Source organism: Acanthaster planci, linkage group LG20 (genome assembly GCF_054643075.1).
Source record: "Acanthaster planci isolate LZ-2023a linkage group LG20, COTS_SCS, whole genome shotgun sequence".
NCBI lineage: Eukaryota > Metazoa > Echinodermata > Asteroidea > Valvatida > Acanthasteridae > Acanthaster > Acanthaster planci.
Window position 1 is genome coordinate 6,621,899 of NC_141796.1, and position 12,338 is coordinate 6,634,236.

Consider the following 12,338-nt stretch of genomic DNA (forward strand, 5'->3'; position numbering starts at 1 on the left):
TTCACTTCAATATATTTTAATCCAATGCGGTTTTGAAGTATTTTGCTTGATCAAAAGGAAAGGAAGTTAAGACTGCTTAGTTAAAAAAGGGGAAAAAGACAGAAAAATAGATAGTTTGTATCCAAAAGGAGGTTTAGATTCCAGTTGAACAGTGGATAATATTATGACAGGAGCTCGGGTGTTGAAATTGTGTTAGGAATCAAAACAATTTCATCTCGAAGCTGAACACTTTGAATACGACAAAAAACAAGTGTTTACTCGGTATGTATTCCTACTGAATATTATTTGCAAACGTTTTTACAATTTTATTTTTTCCATTCTAACGTCTCAGAGATTTGTCGCAAATTCACTTTTTTCTTTACTTCTGATACATGAAAACGTAAATTGGTCCAATTTTTCCTGTAACTTTGCTCTTTCCTGGGGAAAAAATCATCCAGTTCATAGGGGACTGTGGAGGTTTATTTAAAGTAAGCAAAACTTTTACTTATCTATTGAGGGCGCCATACTTAAAAGTACATCCGTGCATCGATTGAGTCATGAGGGCGCTGTTTCCTTTAAATTGAAAATGTCCACTGTGGACTCAACAGAGGGCGCTGTTAACAAATTTTATTCTTACGAAAGAGGGCGCTATTCACTCGGTCAATAGAGGGCGCTAAATATAAGCTCAAGAGAGGGCGCTACCATTTTATTTATTTTTTTCAACTGAGGAAGGTCAAAGCCGTGTCGGAAACGAGCTTCCAGAGCTACGGCTAGGTCTATTGTCTACGCGTCTCCACACATTCCCAATGGAGCGAAGACTTGGACGTAGCTCTAGACCACAGATTGGGATGCAGCCCAAGATTAATAATACGAGTGATTCACAGTATAATAGTGCGCCTCCAAAAATTTGCGACGCGCTGGCCAATCACAATGCGTAAAATCTGTCGACCCTTTCCAGACCCGCACTTGGTCGACAGATTTTGTGATTGGCCATGAAACGCGTTGCAAACTCTTGGAGGCGCACTCTTGTGAATCACCTCTAGTTTATCCAATACGTACAATACTCGGTAGTTTGTATACAGCGCGCGGTATGTATGAACATCAGACAAAACTTACGCGAGGAGAGACGACCTCTTCTGGAGGTAGGCTCTTATGAGGTGGTGCAAATACTCTTTGCAAATCATGAAATGTGAATTTCACTACTATCATACTTTACTTTAGTTTTACCTTATTGTTTTCTATTATAAATTAACAGTTTTTTATTCAAATTTAACTTTAAGTCTTTATTTTATGGATCAATTTTAGTGAGCATATTTTTGTGTTGAATTTAATGTATAAACAGGGCCCTTTAGGAATAGCAGTTCTTTTCATAACTGATGAGGCTACCCTGTATAAATAAAATAGATAATAATAATCTTTTTAAAGCTTGCATGCAGTTGTTGCTCGAGCACATGTACATTGTCAGAGACGTGCATGACTATTGCCATGCATGGTCCCTCCGATCCAACTGGAACATCACTCAATTCAGGTCAGATCTGTCTCCTGAATGTACATGTAAATGAATTTTGAACAGATGTGATGTTATAATGTGGCAGCTGATTCCAGTCCCTGGTTTTTGTACCAGTAGACCTACTTGTAGGGAATGGTTTGTAGCGGGACCTTTAAAATTAGCACTGTTCCTTTAATGTGCTTTATATATCCATGAGTTCAAAGGTCACACTTTGCCCTGCTCTTTTGTACCTGCATCACACACGTGAAGTTGTCAGTACATGCTCAGATTCTGTAGATTGTTCGCCATTCATATCGGATGATTACAGGCTATGGTCATCACTCTTGTTAAGTACCAGTTTTTATGATTCTGTATCTTGAGCACTGCAATCATTAGACTTCAAAATGAGGTCGAACTAGGCTTTTCTGTGCTTGAATCACTTTTTGAGGGGCATTGCCAAGGTTTCAGCAAAGAAATCCAGTCATACCACTGTTTGCTTTGGACTACTGTGTCAATGTGAGTATTCCACGTACGTCCTACGTACATGTACTTTGTCGTGTTTTGATATGTTGACAGTGTGATTACGAGGGTTGAAATTAACCTTTTCTTTCCACTGGTCCTGCTGAAAGTTTGGTGGGCCTTCTGTAACGGGAAAAATAGCACTCTATGGGGAACTCGCAAAACACCAAACCTCTAACTAAACCAAGGATCTTTGAGGGAAAGGTTGCAGGAAACTGAATTAATAAGGACTGGGACACCAATATTTGACTAAAACAAAAGGACACAAAAGAAGGTGTTAATGAAAAAGTACAAAAAGAACTTTGAAAGGACTAAACCCCAAACCAACACAGTGTGTCAAAATGGACTTAATGAGGAGAGTTAAGCTTGCGATCACTAACTCATAGAAGCAGACAGAAACCTGACGCAAGCAAAAATAACTTCTTGCAGTCAAGACAAGCGGCATTCACAAAATGAGTGGAAAAGGCTTAGATTTCCATTTCGCTTGTTCCAGTCAGGTCTGGAACATGTTGTTTCGAACGCTGCTTTCAAAATGACTGGGACCAGTGAAACCAAAGTCATAGAGGGGTGCAGTGCTGCAATTCAAGGAAAATTCTCTGCCAGGCCGAGGTGCATAAAAGGTTCTTTCGAAAAGAGGGGTCTGTTTGGGCCAAGAAACTGTTGGACTGTCTCAGTATGGCCCAGGATCATCTCTGTAGATTCAGGGGTACCCATCTAGGGGCAAAGCAGACAAAAATGTGATTGAAACTTTGTCATACATGTAAGAGCCCCAGGAAGGTGAGGGATGTCATGTGAAAAATGGCTGCTGAGAAGACTTGGGAACATTCACTTTTTGGGGGGGGTGAGTTTGTTTTGGGCAGATAATTCAAAACTTTATTGGCTAATCTACTAAAAATTGAAAATCAAATGAAATATGAGGGACCATACAACATATTGCTTTTTGTTTGAGAGGCTTCAGGGACTTTAGTTGCCTGCCTTGGAGCTCCAAACTTTGTTGATTTTTCACTATAGATTTCAGTGGAGCTTGAATTGGTTCAGTGCACCCAGAGTGTTTTCGAAGAGAGTGGATTCGGCTTAGACTGTAGTTTCGCTGGTTCCAGCCATTTTGAAACAGCGTTCAAAACCACATGTTCAAGCTCTGACTGGAACCAGTGAAGCTGAAGTCTATGCCAAAACCCCTTGTTTTGAAAATGCTCTACATGTAGGTTAGCCCAGTGCGTGGTGCGCATGTGTGGCAAAAACTACAATTTGGATCGTTCTTATGTTGTGCAGCTTCGTACATGCAGCACATGAAAATATAACCGGATCCACTACACTACTAATTTGGGTAATATGAACACAGATCTTTTTTTTTTAAGTTTCTTCAGTATTTTATTAAATTTGTCAAGTATATTTTGTACTGGCCCACTGGATCACCAGTTTTCTTAGATTAGCTGGTCCACCGACTTTTCTGCTTGCCTTGGGCCAGTGGACCACCTTTAATTTTGACCCCTGGATTAGACAGTTTATACGAATTTCCAATAGTAGCTTTTCTCTTTGTGAAACGTACGCTGCTTTTGTCAGGTTTGAAGGATACCAGCCATTCCTCTCTCAGTCTTCAAGCTGCTGCAGGTCTGTTTGAAGGATCTCACAGTCTGCTGCTGTCCTGCTGATATAATAGGACAAGACAATCATCCACGAACGGACATACATGTACTTGGGATTTAATCCCATCAGGGACATCTTTAATGTACAGGAGAAACAGGAGAGGTCCAAGAACGATGCCCTGAGATACTCCAGACAATACCTCAACAGGAGTTGAAGATGCGCCTTGAAGAACAACAGTTTGATGCATCCCAGTGATCAAAGATCAAAGGTAAATAAGGGACCTTCAGTGCCGAAATAATTGAGCTCATGAATGGCATCAACCTGCTTAAGAGACTCACTAGATGAGATGTAGCCATGAGTTGAGTTTCACAAGACCTTTTTACTCTAAACCCATGTTGACAATGATTCGAAGCATGGAAACGATCAAGATGTTTCATGACATGGCTGTAAATTATATGCTCAATAACCTTGCAACATACAGAGGTTAAGGAAACGGGCCTTTAATTAGATGGATCAGTATGACTTCCGTTTTTGAAGATAGGAGCAATATTTGCCATAGACTAATCAGCTGGAGCAAAACCGGTGGGGAGACTTTGACTGAATATCTTTGTAAGCACAGGGGTGACTTCTGATGCACGTATCTTCAAAACGAAAGGGTGAATCCCATCTGGACCAGGGGCCTTTTGTGGAACCAAACTGTTCAGAAGTTTAAAAATGCCATCAGGATGGATTTGAAGTGGCAGAATTGAAGGGTGTTTTAGTGCCAAAAAGCTTGGGAAAGTGAAGCAGAACCCTCCGTGGTAAACACTAATCTATACCGATGAGTAAGTGCCTCAGCCGTCTTCACAGAGCTAACAAGATTTTTTCCACTCCACCAAGCAGAGATGCTTGTTGATTCATGACGTCTATTCTTTATGAAGGACCAGAATTTCTTTGAATCTGTACAAAGTGATTCAAACATTGTGGAGAGGGAACTGTGTTCCGCTTTCCTTAATTCCCTGTGAACACATTTCCACAGATGAGGATATCCATCCCAGTTTTATACGATGATTACTTTTGGTTTTTGTCATGTAAAAGGCCCTGTTTTTTTTCTCCAGACAAGTCAGTTGAGAGATTGAGACATCCAAGGGAGAATCTTACATGTACGTGTATATGCTAATAGGATATACATGTATGCATCCGTACCTGAAAGAATAGCCAATTTCAATCTATTCCAGTTCTCTTCAACTGACGTCGTTTCTGCATCCTCCAAGAATGAGTCCGCCATGTGTTTTTTTTTATTTTGCCATTTACCTGTGATAACCAATCACACTTGACAATAGGTGGCAAAATTTGGGACCTGACAGTGATACTATATGGTCATGCATGTTAGGGCCTTCAGCTTAGACCTATTTGCCTAGGCATGCTATAGCCTAGGCCTCTCGTCTGCATGGCATGATGACCTTAAAAACAGGAAGCAGTAGGGCCTGTGTAGGCCCCCTTCCGGCTTTTTTTCTTGTACATTAACATGTACGTGTGTAAACTTGACAAACCTACGTTAAACCATGTACATAGCTGAAGTTCTTTAATAGAGACACTGTGTTCAAACAATGAGGTGAAACAATATACATGTAGGTCTACCTCAACACGGTGTGGTTCTTTGTCTGCCCTGCTTCTACCTTGACAAAATGGAACACAAGTCCTATATTATTCAGTGATGTTGGCCCATATGAAAATACCCAACATGAGCAAACTGCAGGCGTTTTACACAATGATTTGCAAGTTTACGGCGAATCTTCCTGAGTGGACTGGATATTTCCATCTAGTTGATTCATACATGTACAAAAAAGCCAAAACTTTCACAAGGCATAATGAAATATGGCACATACATGTAATGTCTGTCTAGAGGGTTGATTAATCCTTATAGTTCTGAGGGTAGCGGGGGTTGGTGGAATGAATTGGTATCCTGGATGTTATATACATGTACATGTAGTAGAGCCCAGGCCCCTGACACCCCACAATAACCCTAAAAAAGTGTCCAAACCCTCTAAGGTACTTGTGTCAGAAGCCCTGCCAAGTGGTTTGCCTGTCAATCATAACAAGATCAAGCAGGTCGATTAACCTGAAGGCCAAAACGGCCAGGAAGTCTGTGATTACCAGCCACCACAGGATCCAACAGGTTAACTCTCCCCAAGACCAAACGGCCTGGGAGTCTGTGCTTGCCAGCCACCAAGACCAAACAGCCTGGGAGTCTCTGGTTGCCAGCCACCAAGACCAAACAGCCTGGGAGTCTGTGGTTGCCAGCCACCTCAGGATCCAATAGGTCAACTCTCCCCAAGACCATACAGCCTGGGAGTCTCTGGTTGCCAGCCACCAAGACCAAACAGCCTGGGAGTCTGTGGTTGCCAGCCACCTCAGGATCCAATAAGTCAACTCTTCCCAAGACCATACACCCTGGGAGTCTGTGGTTTCCAGCCACCTCAGGATCCAATAAGTCAACTCTTCCCAAGACCATACACCCTGGGAGTCTGTGGTTTCCAGCCACCAAGACCAAACAGCCTGGGAGTCTGTGGTTGCCAGCCACCTCATGATCCAATAGGTCAACTCTCCCCAAGACCATACAGCCTGGGAGTCTGTGGTTGCCAGCCACCAAGACCAAACAGCCTGGGAGTCTGTGGTTGCCAGCCACCAAGACCAAACAGTCTGGGAGTCTGTGGTTGCCAGCCACCTCAGGATCCAATAGGTCAACTCTCCCCAAGACCATACAGCCTGGGAGTCTCTGGTTGCCAGCCACCAAGACCAAACAGTCTGGGAGTCTGTGGTTGCCAGCCACCACAGGTTCCAATAGGTCAACTCTCCCCAAGACCAAACAGCCTGGGAGTCTGTGGTTGCCAGCCACCAAGACCAAACAGCCTGGTAGATTGTGGTTGCCAGCCACCACAGATTCCAATAGGTCAACTCTCCCCAAGACCAAACAGCCTGGGAGTCTGTGGTTGCCAGCCACCATGGGTTCCAATAGGCCAACTCTCCCCAAGACCAAACAGCCTGGGAGTCTGTGGTAGCCAGCCACCAAGACCAAACAGCCTGGGAGTCTGTGGTTACCAGTTACCACAAGATCCCACAGTGGCATTGTTCAATGAGTGTCCAGTTGTCATTGTCTCAACATGTTATGGCCAGTTACTGGTAGGTCATCTGCTGTTGATTGCCCAGTGCAACAGAGTGCGTCAGACTAGTACACCCAGTGCACTGCACGGGATCGGTAGCATTGGAGTTAATACTGCTGGACTGGCCTGGGGCCTGCATGCCCAGCGTCAAGTCATGTGATTGTTTACGTGCAGGAAAGTCACGTTGCAACTTGTGCCGTGCCAGCGTGATGCAACAGTTTGCATTTCACAGCCATTGGTGGGGTCGTTGAATCATGACCTTCAACATGGCTGCCATCATACATACAGCATTTGCACATACTGTACTTGTGCACGTTACCAGAGCCTTTAGATAGACCCACGCTGTTACTCTCTGTTTACCAGGCAGTGGTGTAGTTTTGTCTTAGACACTTACATTACATTTCCAGTTGTAGATCCTGGGGTGAAGCGCAACAGCCCTGTCCCCCCCCCCCGGTAAAAAAGGAACCAAAATATGTTAAGTAATTGAAGGTTATTTTCTTGGCTTTGTCTTTAGTTCTCTTTTCCCGTGCGTAAAAAAGTCCCAGAATGTAGTCTTGGTCCACAGAAAGGGCATAAATGGCCACATGACGGTCCACAGAAAGGCCATAAATGGCCACATGACGGTCCACAGAAAGGCCATAAATGGCCACATGACCGCAAACATTTGGAAAACTTGTACCCCTTCCCAAACCAGCAAAGACACCCCCAAAGGTCTTGATTTATCCTGTTATACTTGAAACTTTCAAACTCATTTAGGTTATCTTGTCATTTTGGTGATTGTTAGATATGGAAATGCCTTGTTGACAGATGTAATGTATTGCAATGGATGCCCATGCCGAGGCTGGCTAACTTATCCCACGTCATGGAGTGAGTAGACTGACCAGGGATGAAATCTTCAAATCTGAAAATGCATGCTAGCTATGTCATGAATGGTAGCAGGTAAGAACGTCATTAGATTCATGCTTGCTTTTGGCCAGTATACAATACACATCACCAAAATGTATCAATTGTTTTTGCAGGGAACCCTACATTTAAAGGTGCAGTCCATCATTTGTCATTTGTACAGTATGTTCCTTTATCAAAATGACTCAAAAATCTAAAGAAGGTTGACTAAAGAACAAACCTGATGAAGTCTCAGTTCAGTGAATAAATGTTATTGTAGAATTTCAGTTATAGACCCAAAGTTACTGAGTCATGTTTTGAATTGCACCAGAATCTAGCATCTGGGGCAATTCTCATGCACAGTCCAGGACAACCACACGATGTCATGCTCACAATCAACAACTTATACATTTAGTAATGCATGTGTTGTGTCACAAGACTTTGGGCGTGCTTCTATTAATGGCAACTTTCCAATCTTGAGACGCATTGTTGGAAATGGCCTTCTTTCACTGTTTTCTTCAAAATGACAGCTTGGTAGAAAGACTGATTTCTCAGGGAGTTTAGTCCCCTAATCATCTTTAAAACAAGTTTGTTTTTCAACAATAACTTTGTCAGGTGCTTTTTAGATGATGGACTGTACATACAACATTTTAATAGAAACCAATCAAGTCATATTCTCCCACATCTTTTGACATCTCACCTGTAGCACCAGTATTGAAAAAACTGATAATTTGAGTATAAAATCTAGACACAAAGCCAAATAAGATATAAGACCAATATTTCACTTCTTGGTATCTTTTGAGTCATTTTGTTGTAAATATATATAAGTTTCAAACAGTTGCCCCCCAATAAAGTTCGATTCTGGATCTGCTCTTTTTTGGAAACCTTCACTCAAAAGCGTTTCATTTAAAAAATGTTATCTTTACTTGTCATGATGTTGACTGCTTTTTCCTGTTGTCAGGTGAATGCACCGGTACTGCTGAGGCTCGCTAACATATCCCGCATTCTGGTGTGACTGGAATGACCAGCGATGACATCTCTGATGTTGAAAACGCAGGCCTTACATCATGAATGGTAGACGGTAAGAGTGTCATGTTATTTATGTCAGCTTTTGGCCAGTAAATAATTAATAGACACATCACAGAAATGTATCACCTTTTTTGGGGGGGGGGACCCTACCGGTACATTTAAAGGTACAGTCCATCATTTGTCCGATCCTTTGTGGATTATGTTCCTTTCAGGCAAGAAAAGTACTCAAAAATGTAAAGGGTGCCTTAGAACAAACCTGAAGTTTCTGCTCAGTAAATGATGTATATTCCAGGAAAAACAACATTGTAGGATCATGATTTGCCGTGTGATGTGTTAGATTGCACCTGCATTCAACGGCCAGGATGCATTCTCATATTCAATCAAGTGCAGCTGTGCGATGTCATGCACTGAACCAATGAATTGTACATTAAGTAACGTGAGTCATGTCACAATGCTTGCACACGTTTCTACTGGAAACTTTCAAAATACATACTTAAACACTCAGTCTTTGGAAACGACCTTCTTTCATTGTTTCTTTATAAAGACAGCTTGCCAGAATGACGGATTTCAGAAATTATTCAAGTCAGATTGAACAAGTTTTTCCTCCTTGACATCTCACTTTTAACCACTCGCTGCTGGGTGACCCGTTTTTGAGTACACAGGCTTTATATGCAGAGCCGGGGAGCCTGGAACTGGGACAAAAGAGTTGGGCCTTATAACAAAAGACTGTGCTCAGCACAAAAGACTGAGCAGCTGGGCATCACCGACACTTTTTTGCTCTCAATAGTGGAGATAATCCAGCCTTGTTTTGAAACAGTATACCACGGTTTGAGGCAGTTAGAGCGAGCGGATTACCTCCGGGGACAAAAGCTCTCCACCACCGCAGCGATGAGCCACACAGCACTGCTGCACGCTAATCTGGCCCCAATTGAAAAGAGGTCAGCAGTGCACTGTGCCAGTTTCGGGAACAAAAGAATTTTACGTAACACCGCACAATCTGGGCTCTTTTTCCAAGGCTGCAGGCCTGGCTGAAATATTCAGGAGTGAATAAATTTTACCTGTCTGCTTTAGAGTAGTGCCCAAAGAGTCCTTCATATTGGTATAAACGGCAATTAAATGAAATAATGAATTTTTGAAGAATTTTGAAAACGGAAAATCTTGAAAATGAGCCGGCATCTTGTCTTGCTCAAGAAAAATCCACCCGGCAGGTAGTGGTTAACAGTGGCCCCAATACTGATAAAGATGTGGTCATTTGAATACAAAAGGACACAGATTCTGTTGGTGAACTTTGACCTATTTGCCTTGAGCAGAAGCACCCCCGCATCAGCTGAAAAGAGCCATGCTGATGGGAAGTGCTCACTTTGTTGGTAGCAATGCAATTGTAACGTGCATTTCATATTTGTAAGCCAGCAAAGTGCAGTTCCCACCAAAGGAACCTGCTTTGCAAGGAAAACTGCGCCCTCTCTTGGACCTGCTCAGGCCTCATACCCATAAAAGATGTGTATTTATTCTCAGAAACGTCTGTTCCCACTGTAGCTGAGCTCATTCTTTTGTGATTGATTCCTTCCCCAGACCTCATATGAAAGCTGTGCATATGGCCTAGGAGAACCAGACAATGGTGCCGATGAGAAGAGCACCCTCGCCTCCTACAACAAGGAGAGAAACAAGATGGAGGGCAAGATACATTCAAACCCTGTTAATAAGAACATTGTAAATACAACATTTTGCTTTTAACAAGGAAAATTTTAGGTCCCAATCATTCTTCATTGTTTTCTTTCCTGATAATACAAGGTTCATGTTATAACAAGTTAATCTGCTAACTCTGAAGGGCCTCGTATTAACGAGGTTCAACTGCACTCCCCCTCACCCCACAGATTTACGCCCCTGCCACCCTATGATGGAGCAATTCTATATGTGTTTGTATATTAGTGGGAAAAAGTTCCATACACAGCCATCACTTGACACCCTATATACAAACCCTATGAGGCAGGGCCAGGAAATTCTAAGCAGTAAAACTCTTCATTGTTTTCCCTGCTAAATTTGAATTTTTAGGACCGTACTGCTTCCCAATTGTCACATTTACAAACATGTTCCATTGCAGGCAGAAATTAGCGATGTATCAGTGTATGGAAACTCTTTCCACAGTACTTTCATCCAAATTCATTACTGAAAAGGATATTTTCCTGTTTAACGTAACTTGGTCATATTGCATTTCAACAACCATTCTCTCTCATATTTGCGCAAATTTCTTGCTTTAAATTCACTTTCTGGGAGTCAGGTTTGCATAGCAGCTTTTTCCTTGTCTTCCACCTCAGCGGCCCAGGTTCGAATCCCACCAAGGCCCACAACCTCCCAATAAGTGCTTAATGTTCATTGGATGACTAAAAATAAAAGAGTAACGGTAACTTTATTTATTCATTGTACAATTTGTACATGTAAACTCTATGGGATGATTTTCAATGGGCCGTCATTATCAGCTGATGCCACTGTAGTGATGTGTACATGCATTACTTTTTTCACCCATCTTGGGGGGGGGGAAATAATGTGAAGTTTTTAAAGGTGGGAAGAAAACTCCAGGTAAATAATCATAGAGAAACCCAAGGAATCAAGTAGGGGCCAAAACTCAATCCACACGTCGGTTTGGGCAAGATTTGATTGTGGATCGCTGAGGTGGAACACTGAGGTGGAGGGCAAGGAAAGTATCATTGTGCCAACCTGTCTCCCCAAAATAAAGTCATAACATTATCACGATGCTACACATGTACATGTATGGTACTTCAAAAACTGTAATTTGTCCTGTCGGTGCTAAATGGTCCTTACTGAAAAATTGCATTTAATGGTCCTTACCGAAAAATACTATTTTAAACCTGAAATTAAGCAAGAAAATTTCCTAATATTTAAATATGTTGGTCCAAAAAAAAGGTTTAATAAAAGTAAAACAAATGTTTTGTGTGTTTCAATGCATTTCCTTCATGCTCAGAGTAAGACCCTGAAAGTATTTTCACAAATTTTATTTTTGCTGCATTGACCTTTTAGCACTGACCCGACAAATTGTACCATAAAATAGTTACCGTTTGGAAAAACTACAGTCTAGGGCACGAGGAAAGTTTATAACTATATTGCATGCTTTTAAGAAGTGAACAGTGTATTGCACATTTCATATCTCCCCCTTTCCCATTTAGGCAATAAGCATGTACCTGTACCGTACCCATCAACCCTGCTTAGCCAAAACAGTGGCTGTTCAAAACCTCACTGTAACAAGTTTATCATCCCCTGGAAATGGTTCTATGTGCCTTTGTATTTTCCTGGTGTCTTTTAATTATTAGCCTTTCCAATTTTAATTATCACAAAAGTTTTAAATCAGAATTTACAAATTTTAGCTTGCTGTGAAAATACATGTAGGCCTTTTTCTGGGTATATTTATCAAAATTACTATGTATCAGAACCACTTCTATTGTACAGGTGCCTTTTATGAAATAAATGTTTAAACTAACAGAACTATTCTGTTTAATTCTATTTGTATGTAGTACTTTGCCACTTAGCCCCTTCTCCTAATCTCAACCATTTCACACTACCAGAGTTACATCCGTTTCCCATCCTCAGATTTTACATTGCAGCCGCATTCTAAGCCCTGCCAGTTTAAAACATCTTCCAAGCTCCTCATATAAAGTTCCCTCATGGAGCCTTTTCAGTATTAATCCTATATGGGC

General features: G+C 41.8%; 1 long non-coding RNA gene across 4 annotated transcripts; it reads left to right on the plus strand.

The window, feature by feature from the left end:
• The first annotated feature begins 698 nt into the window (after positions 1-698).
• Positions 699-12,126, plus strand: LOC110978504 (uncharacterized). 4 transcript variants are annotated; one of them, XR_015423477.1, is made up of 6 exons: positions 699-1,121; positions 1,917-1,984; positions 3,551-3,842; positions 7,502-7,656; positions 8,561-8,680; positions 10,201-12,126. It is a non-coding gene; the product is annotated as an uncharacterized LOC110978504 (long non-coding RNA). The 4 variants fall into 4 exon arrangements; XR_002598078.2 differs by lacking the exon at positions 1,917-1,984; XR_002598079.2 differs by lacking the exon at positions 1,917-1,984 and having other exon boundaries at positions 7,525-7,656.
• Positions 12,127-12,338: the final 212 nt, after the last annotated feature.